The following is a 9,936-nucleotide window of genomic DNA, read 5'->3' as shown; positions in this document are numbered from 1 at the left end:
GGAATACTCTCTTTATATCTCCTTGGGGATATATACTTTATTAAACACAATATGTACATGTTTCATCTGCATATGTTTCTGTAATTGAACAGAAAGCTGTACTTTAGTCCTGGTTTCTGGCTGTCGTTCGCATTCTGAAATATGTTCTAGCAGCTCTGGTTTTGTTGGAGCTGTATGTTAAATAACATTCTTCAGCACAGCAAGAAGCTGTTCAGAACCACAAAGCTAGTATTCTGTTTGCTGGCATTCTTAGCTCATGGACTATGTTCAGAGAAAGGGCCATAAGGGGCAAATATGTATGATGGAATTCACACAGTGCATACAGCTTTTTCTTGATAAGTAAATTCAGTGATGAGAGAGAAAAGCAAAAATTTAGAAATAAAAATGTTCAAGACATTTCAGATCAAGAGTGATTTTTTTTTTTTTAAATCTGTACATGCCTAAGAACGTGAGCAAGAATACTACATGCACATATATGCAAGCAACATTATGCTATCTCTAAGAGTATCTCTATATTGATGAATCAGCCCTCAAATATGCTTGGCACCATTCTGTGAAGGGAAGTTTCAGGCAAGTAAAAGCCCCTAAGAGAAAATTCCAGTTAGCATCTCCATATTGCAGCATTTATTGGTGCAAAAAATAAACTGCCAGTGTGAAGCACTACAATGCTTCATCTAGCCACCAGGGACAGAAGTGAAAAGCAAGATTTAGTATCTGTCTAAAGGGACAATGCAAATGGTCTTCTGCTAGCTCCACACACACACACTGAGCGAGCAAGACATGCACCAGCTGTGGTACAAAGACTGCAGTTAATAGGCATAGCTATAGGACGTATATTTTACTTCAGACACTTTGCCAAGACATAGGATAATGTACACTTGTAGATATAGATACTCAAAATACATTCCAGTATCTGCCTTGGCTTGATGCCTTCAGAAAGGTTCCTTCGGTCAGTATTTTCTGAACAGCCTTCAAGTTTGGATACCTTCACCTCTGCAGAAAATTAGACTTGCCAGCTTTGTCTGCTTTAGTTAAGGCTGGTTTGTGGAGATGCAAAGCTTGCACTGGCTCATTTTGAAACTGTTAATAGTACTAATAGCTCTAATTTTCATCCCCACAATTGAATAATACAACTCTTTACAAGTATTTAGAGAACATTCTTAGATACTTTTGTTGTAAATAAAGTAATACTGATAATAATTTCCAAAAGGATAAGCTCTTTTGACTTACTCTAGATAGGTTTATCAGATTCCTATTTGTCATATACATTGGTAAAATTGGCTAAAATTGAGCTCAGATCCAAAGAGCTCTGCCCTACCAGCAGTCTTGTAAGCAAAGTAACTAGGGGAAACTCATCACAATGAAGGCCCACTCATGTATCAAGAAGCAAGAAATCAAATACAAAGTGAAAACAACTGGCAAGGCAACAAAAAACATTGACAGGACTTGAGGCCTATATTAAATTGCAGATGGAATAGAGATCCATGATATGACACTGCTGCAAAACTGAGGTTAAATGAAAGAAAAAATAGGCCGCTTTTATGCCAGTGTATGCCATCGGGACTATTCTATACTAAAAAGTCATTATTTTTCTTCACTAAGTCTTATAAGGCTTCAACTGGAACATTGCATATAGTTCTGGTTACTGTGCTTTTTAAAACACTAGAGAAAAGCTGGACAAGGTCCAAAGAGAAGGATAAGGTTCAGAAAATATGACCGATGAAGAAATTGGGTTGTTTAGTCTAGCAGACCACAGAGAGACATGATAGCAGGCTTTCATGTGTAAAAGATTGCTTGTAAGGAAACAGCAACCAGCCTCAATGCCTGCTGAAGGACAGACAAGGAGAAATGAGTCCAACTTGCAAAAAAAATTAAATTGCATTATGGAAGCACCTTTACAAGTAGAGAGGTATAAGCAAACTGCATGTGAAGATTTACAACAACAGGTTGGGTGATTACCACTTAGGACAGGCTATTAGACTCAAACCTGGTTAATTGCAGAATACTGGATTAGAATGACATTCATCTGAGATCTCTGCCATTTTCTACTCCTTTTTCTTACATTACTGGTTCCATTCTAAAATACTTTCTACAGCACTTTTACACAACCAAGTAGTAATTTGTGTTTCTTTACTGCATATCTTTCCATCTCAGTTCTCTGCTCTGAGAACATAGCAATCCCAGTTCCTTTTCATAATGGCAACCTCATATATCCATCTATTCCCAATTCCCTGCTTACTTCACTTATATATTTGTCTAAGTAGAAGGAAGCAAACACTAGGGCTGATAGAGACTACTTGTAAGTAAAAACCACGGCTAGAGCAGCTGACTGGCCCTCTAGTAGCTGACTGCTTTACAGAATAACCTGTCTGTCACATCTGGAAATTTGAGTTGTCTCTCCTTATATAGCTGACAATTTTCATGAGACTCACAAAAACTTTCTTAACATTTCTATTCTTTGACAGATTTTTGTTTGACTCTTTGGAAACAGATTCAAAGTTATTAGGTGAGGAAAATGGTCTTCTATGCAGATATAGACCTATAGACATTCAGCATGATCACATATGCCTAATTTCCTTAGGAAATACTGCAAAAGAATTCTACCCCTACAAACTCAACTTTATTCAAATCAAGGATAAAATAATTTGGATGTCTACTTTCCTAGTACCTACTGCCTCTCCTTAACAAAGGGAAGCTATGAAATAATATGCTAGGCTACAAATTTAAGTCCCCAGTGTGTCCCACAGATGCTACCTGGAGGACTTTTCAATATTGAGTGGAAACGCACCTGCTTAGAGCATCACTTGTTCTTTAGTTCATCTTTTAAGACCAAGTCTTTAGCCTTCAAAAGGGCCGTTCAAATTTTTTCTCACCACAGCATAAACAGCTCAGTTTCTCTATTGTTACTGGGTGTCCTTTTTCAGATATTCTAAGTAGTTTTGTTTAAGTGAATATGGACATGGCTGAACTGTGGGAAAGATGACTTTTATTTCTGCAGTGGAGAGAGGAAGGTATGTGTTACACATCACAGTTATCTCCTGGATGACTCTCTCCAGAACGGCTTAAGCTACTCCACATGCTGTGCGATCATGCAACAACGCAGCATCAAACAAGGCAAATGCAACTTCCTCAAAACTTCCTCCCATTCCCAAAAGTAATTATGTGAAACAATTTGGCAGACAACTTTAAATTGCTATATGTATTATGCTACATGTGATCTGAATTTAGGAGATGTGAGTCACAGCAGGTTCACATAAATAGAGCAGTATAAGAACCTGAGCCTGAAGAAATTTATTCATGTGAGTCAGTCAACAGGGTTAATGACATATGAGTAAGTCTTTGCAAGATTCAACACTGCTGTTACAAGCTCTGGGATAAAGAAAAGGCCAAGCATAATCAGAAACTGGAAGAAACGTGCCTGTAACCACTATGCATGCACTATCTCATGTACGTAAACCACACAGCTACGGTTCCATTAAGTAGTTGTGTGCATGGGAGTTTAAACTGGGGTGTGTCAAGGCTTCTTAGTTGTAAACTTCATAGATTATTTTATATGCTCAAAATAATCTGTTGGCTAGACTTCTTACTTCCCAGCCCCCAAGGCACTGTTTGTAACAAAAGCCTGCAAATAACTACAGTGAGCAGTTTTGTTATTCAGTCTCTTTCCTCAACATGAGACAGAACTTCTTCCAGTCTTCCTAAAATGTCTGCTGTTACCCACACGTGTGCATCGTGTAACGGCTGTTTGTCAGACCCCTGCAGACACTTACGAGGAATAAGGGAATGACTAAAAGCTGGCACTGCTTATTTGCAACTCAGCAGTAAAGAGCAGCATTTGTCTTCATTATTTCATCTAGAGTAAGTCCATAGCACAGGTAAACTGTGACAAAGGATGCTCTATCAATCAGTTCTCATGAAAGGTGAAAAAGTAGACAGCTTCACCTATTGTGACAATGCAGAGGGGACTTAGGAAATTACAGCACAAGCTTTTTATTTCTCTATTTTAGTCCTTTCTAGGCACTTCATTTTAAGTAACTGGCTTTTAAGAAACTCTCAGGCACATCACTTCCTGATAGAAAACTACTGTTCCTTCCCAGGAGCAAATTACTGTTGATTCATCATTTCTGTTAGTTACTTTAAATGTTTTTTTCAAGTTGTGTAATGACAGCACAGTCTTTTTAATATGTTATAATATACATAATTCACTTTATCACATCACCGTCAGCAAGACCCAGCTGTGTGTTGCACAGATCCTTCAATGCCGTTTTCTCTGATGCTTAAATTATGCAATATTAAGTAAAGGCATTATGAGGAGCAGTGCTTTGAACCCATGATTAATTGATTGATTTTGCCTAATTAAAAGAAAAGCAGAGATAGACAGAGCATTGTCATTGGACAACATGGGAACATGTTATCGTAAACTGTATATGCTCTGTCTTGTGTATAATCAAGTTCAGACTGATTGTGTAACACAAGGTTAATGCTGGAGACGAGAGATGCTCCGATTGATAGGTGAACAATAACTGAAGTTTCTTCTTTCCTCTGTGACTACCTGGAAAGGAATATAAGCTCTGCAGCTGCTGTTTACCACACATAGAAACTCACTGGGTCACAGACTGCTGCCATGCAAATGAGCAGCTTTCAGTCACTTTATGGAATCAAAGATCCTATATGCAAATGTATAAACACATGTACTTATGCTCACCTCAACATCTGAAAACACACATCCACAAGTACGCTCTGAATTTTAACAAGAACTGAGGAAATTCTACCACGTGCTTGAATTTCAATACATGTTCTAATGATTCACTGGCTAAAAGTACTTTGCAAAGGCAGAGAATAGGTGCCTATATCTAAGGTTACCTTTGATCCATTGCTGACAAGGGCAGTGTATGAAGATGTCTTTTCACTGGGAATGCTGCTTTTTGTCCTCTTTATTTCTGCAGAGACAAAGGAAACCGAGCTGAAGTACAGTAACTGTTCTTGGTTTCAGGAATGGGGTAGTGGAGCAGTTTACACTTTGTACTATAAATTACAATTCCTAAAAAGCAATGCAAATTTCATCTAAGGAAAAAGGCTTAAAGACGATTGACTGGCTTTACTTCTTCTCAGGTAATGCAGCAGTACAATACTGTATGCCACTGCTGTACAAAAATCCTATCATTACAGTGTTCAATGCAAGTACTTCAAAGATAAAAATATCCAACCTGATTTTTGTACGCAGGCAGATGTGATGTGCATAGGAAATACGCCTACACACTAAGAGAACTTCTAAGCATGGTTTGCTTGTTGAGGTATTTTGGAAAATAAGCAATTTTTTTCACACTAGTTTTCATAGAGTGCCTCTTTCAGAGACATGAGATGAATTTGCCACAGAACAATGAGCTGGAGTCCACGTCACTGGGGAACGGTTATGTCCTGCCTTCAATACACACTCCTCCAACAAGTACCTACATCCTCCGGCCTCTAGCCATCGCTATCTTCCGACAGCACCAGGAATAGCAACAGAGTATAGCCACAGAGGGTCATAATTGGTGACATCTTCTTCAATCAACTTCAGGCACTGAATCCAAACTGCGAGTTGTTTCCGCAGTTTTGTTTAAGCTTAGGTTTGACCCTAAAACAAACAAGGTCTTCTGAAGACTCTTTAACAGAGGAAGGACATAACCAGCAACCCGAGTCTGTTTTCAGATGGGAAGTGCAATGAATCCCCCTGAAAGCAAGCCAAAGGAATTTTGCGCAGCATGAAAACTTTTTAGACCTTTGCTAAACTGTAGAATGATGATAGTAACAACCAAATTCATAATCTCTTTTGTGCTATTCCATTAAGTTCATTATTTCTATATTTAAATTTCTCTTCACATACTTTACATAATTATTAGAAATTATATTGTATATTTTTTAAAGCTTTTCTTCTGTGTGCCTGAAACAGAACAGATAAATTGCTGTGAATTATTTTAAAACCATGCATTTCAGTGGCATCATTCCACTGAACTTCCTCTGCCCTATTACCCCTAAATTACAGTTTCGGGACAGGTTATTAAGATTCTATTTTCTATATTAAGAACTTTAAATGAAAAAGTATATACTTCCTATATGCTAGGTGATAGCATTATAAAGAGATTCCAGACAAATCTTATCTAGAGAAAGGTTCATTTATAATACCAACTATACTTCTACATGGCTTACCTTGGATTGAGACCATACTTGAAACCACACTGGCTGATTATTTTCAACAAATTTGCACACTAAAATCAGAGCAGATATACTATTCACTTTCTTGCACTTTACTGTTATCCATATGGATGTGAAACACTGCAGTATAACATGGCAGCACACTCGGTTCTGACTTCAGCTGTTCTGCTGAGAAAGATGATGCTACAAGAAAGGAGCAAAGCAGTCCCAGCAAGAACAGAACATGAGCCACTGCAGGGCCCAGAAAAGCTGAAGATCCATCTCTACATTTCCCACTGCACTCCCACTGAAGTCTGTATTTTAGAAGAATCCATACCTCTATCAACACTCAGGTTCCAATTCTCTTCCTGAAAATCAATCTGTTCTTTCAAGTTGATAAAGAATTAATAAAACACTCCAGCATTTTTCACTTGAACAGCTATTACAGACTAAAACAAATTACTCTGTGTACAGCAATTGAAAAAGTCAAAGTAGTCCTGCAAGTATCACCAGTGAAATTAATGGTACTGCAAAAGAAATTAATTTTTCAAATTGTTAGAGTAACATGAATGCACCAACTCTGGCTGATTCAATGAATACTATGGAGTGAGACCACATTTAAAGAAGTGAAATCATTACCAATGTTCTCCTAAATACTTACTGTGGGGCTTTTACTTATTGCCAGCTACAGTTTTTGCAGTCTCAAACAAAGCAATACTAACAAGCTTTGGAGTTGTAAAATATTCCACAGTGAATATTAAATGGAAGAAAAAAGAGGACCTTGTACCCCAGAGAGATATGGTGAAAGGATGTGATTCCAAGACTCATGACAAGAAAGGGAACAGATTCATGACGTGAAAAATCCATGGAGCTGGTTCTGGTTTTAGCACACATTCTTAAGCACATTCAAATGACAGCAGGTAAATTCCCCTAGAACTGTTTCAACAAGTCAATCCTCCCTTCCCTAATGGAAATTCCAATATCAGTGGTAAGAATGTAAACTTGTATTATCAGCACAGAGGTCAACAGAACTAGGTTTAAACACTGTGACAAAAACTTGAACCTGGAAGTGTTGGACATGACAAAATTATGGGCCAGATTTCGACCTCAGTCATTGGGATGCGTTTCTGATTTATTCATATACTTCAAGTTTGATTTTCTAAAAACATTCTTTAAAATTAGAAAACAGGTTCAAATTAAAAAATTTGGATCTCAATTTGATTATTTTTCAAAGTCATGAGGAATTTTATGAGTTTTTCTGTTTGGGCTCTTGTATGGGGCTGCTGAATCACGGCCTGAACCTTTGATTGATCACCTGAGGCAAGCAATGAGTCAGCCATGGGAGCATAGGTGAAGGCAATTCACCTGTGCTGCAGGAAGGGGTGGAGCCTGGCTCCACCTCTCCTAGAGCCATTTAAGAGCTGACTGCCAGTGGGGAAGGATCTCTCTGGAGATCTGCTTCATCAGGAGTTAATCTCATGAGCCCAGGACAGGGTGAGTGACTTTCTCTCATTTCTCCAATATAAATTATATTAACTAAGCTCTTGGAGATATACACACTCACACACTATCTGTATATGCATTGATTATACAGCTCTGAATGGGAATTGCTCAGTCAGGGCCTGAACCAATGAATGAGCACCAAGTGAGAAGGCATGGCCAACCCAAGGAGCTCAGGTGCAAGCAATACACAAGCAAGAGTGACCAAAAGGGATGGAGCCTGGGCCCACCCCATCTCACCCTCATTGAAGTGTTAGCAGCCAAAAGAGCAACATCTCTCTTCAGAGACTGAGCTTTTTTCAAGTTGTTACCAGTCTTCAGAAAGGGTAAGTAACCTTCTATATTGCTTTCTAAACTAGATCTTAATGAATACCTTCATAGGCATGTTCCTGTTCTTGAAGAAGGCATTATCATTGCCTTCCATTGCACCATAGGCTCCAACGCTTTTTTAGGTATCAATCAGCATCTCATGCTTAGAATGCCCATTCACTGAGGGTACAAGATCTCATAGAGAATATTCTGACAAAAGATAGGAGGTTCATCCACGCACCTTTGGATGAAGTAAGAGATAGACATGGGATGTTCTTTTTCACTTTGAAGTGGGTGATTCTTGCCCCAACTTCCACACTTAATGTAAAAACAGTTTTGACATTCTCTTTCAGCTTTCAGCATGACCTCAGCTTGACTTACGGATGCACGAGGAAAAGCTTGATTAGAACCATCTGGATTCAGGGATGTGCTAATCATAGAATTATTATGATTGGAAAAGACTACTAAGATCTAGCTCAATTGCTAATTAATCACCACTATACCACTAAATCATGTCTTTCAGTGCAACATCTACCCTTTTCTTGAAAACCTCCAGGAACAGCTCCACCACCTCCCTAGGCAGCCTGTTCCAATGCCTCCACACTCCTTCCGAGAATAAGTTTTTCCTAATATCCAACCTGAACCTCCCCTGGAGCAACCTGAGGCTATTATTTTCCTTCCTACTGCTGTTATCTGAGAGAAGAGGCTGACCTCATTCTACTACAGCTTCCTTCCAGGCAGCTGCAGAGAGCAGTAAGGTCTTGATACAGTCCCTTTTACTTCTGTGCAACAGCGTACCTCAGGAAGCCACTGGCACATAGAGGGCTTAGTGAACTAAACACCAAGTGACGCTTAAACTTGTCCAAGCTGGGTCAGTGTCTCCCTCTTGCTCCCTTTCCTACTGATTTTTATACCTAGCAGGTTCTTCCTCATAGCCAGTATCTTTCCCTGTTTCTCGCTCTCTGCTTATTTTGTGGCACTTGAGGTTTTTCTTCAATGAATCACTTCATAACGAAAGGCCTGCTCCGGATGGTATGCTCTGTTTCCTAAGATAGCAGGGATGACACTCATTCTGGCTTCCCCCTAACGTACACAGTCCTGTAGCTAGCTTGTTCCTTAAGTCAAGAATTTCCCAAGGCATTTCCTGGGATGATCTGCAGAGCACTGGTGCCTCGTGCATCAGCCGGGCCAGCAGCCTGATGTGTTTCACACAGTGCGGCTCAGTTCAGAGCCCAGTCCAGCCAGGGTTTGGGGTTGCCAAGAGTGCTCCTATTTCCCCTCACTGCACATGCCATCAGCTGATGGACTCTTCTCATTCTCTGATGGCTTTCTGAAGGAGAAAATGCCAAACGCAAAAGAGCCAGGGAAGGCAGAGGAATTGCCTGTTATTCTGAATTTGATTACTTCAGAGCCATTTCATACACCCAAGTAACTTTTAGTCACATAGAGTGTGACATTATGTACAGAATCTGCCTCGCTCATTTTCAGGAGCTCTCTCCTTACCTGAAATCTGGTTACACGGGACATTCCTGGCCGGAGCAGTTATTCATTCTGTTCACTAATAACAGCCCGCTCCGGCAGCCGCAGCTCGGTGTTGCTCATTCCACACAAAGCTCCCCGCGATACGGGCACGGAGGGTCCCGACCCCCCGCCTTTCTCTCCGCGGTGTAGGGGCTGTGAGGGGAGAGCTGTCGGGGTTTACGCGCGGTCTCCGGACGCCGCGTGCTGGGGGAGGGGAGGAGCTGCTGCCACGAGGGTTGCGAGGCTCAGCCGACCCGCTGCGGCTCGTGCCCCGGGGGCTGCCGCGTGTCGGCATCGCGAGGCCAGGGCACCGCTATCCCCGCGGCACTGCTATCCCCGCGCTGGGACTCGCTCCTAAGCCGCTTCCAGTGCGGCCGACGCCTGGCCGCGTGCCCGGCCGCGCCGCGCTCCCGGGCGCCGGGGCCGAGGAAC

General features: G+C 40.8%; 1 long non-coding RNA gene across 1 annotated transcript; it reads left to right on the top strand.

The window, feature by feature from the left end:
* The first annotated feature begins 7,506 nt into the window (after window positions 1–7,506).
* On the top strand, window positions 7,507–8,654 carry LOC104911170 (uncharacterized). The gene is made up of 3 exons (XR_793688.4): window positions 7,507–7,668; window positions 7,769–8,000; window positions 8,337–8,654. It is a non-coding gene; the product is annotated as an uncharacterized LOC104911170 (long non-coding RNA).
* Window positions 8,655–9,936: the final 1,282 nt, after the last annotated feature.

The sequence above is a fragment of the Meleagris gallopavo genome, chromosome 5 (assembly GCF_905368555.1).
Source record: "Meleagris gallopavo chromosome 5, MGAL_WU_HG_1.1, whole genome shotgun sequence".
In the NCBI taxonomy this organism is placed as follows: domain Eukaryota; kingdom Metazoa; phylum Chordata; class Aves; order Galliformes; family Phasianidae; genus Meleagris; species Meleagris gallopavo.
This window is presented reverse-complemented; position numbering and strand designations above follow the sequence as displayed.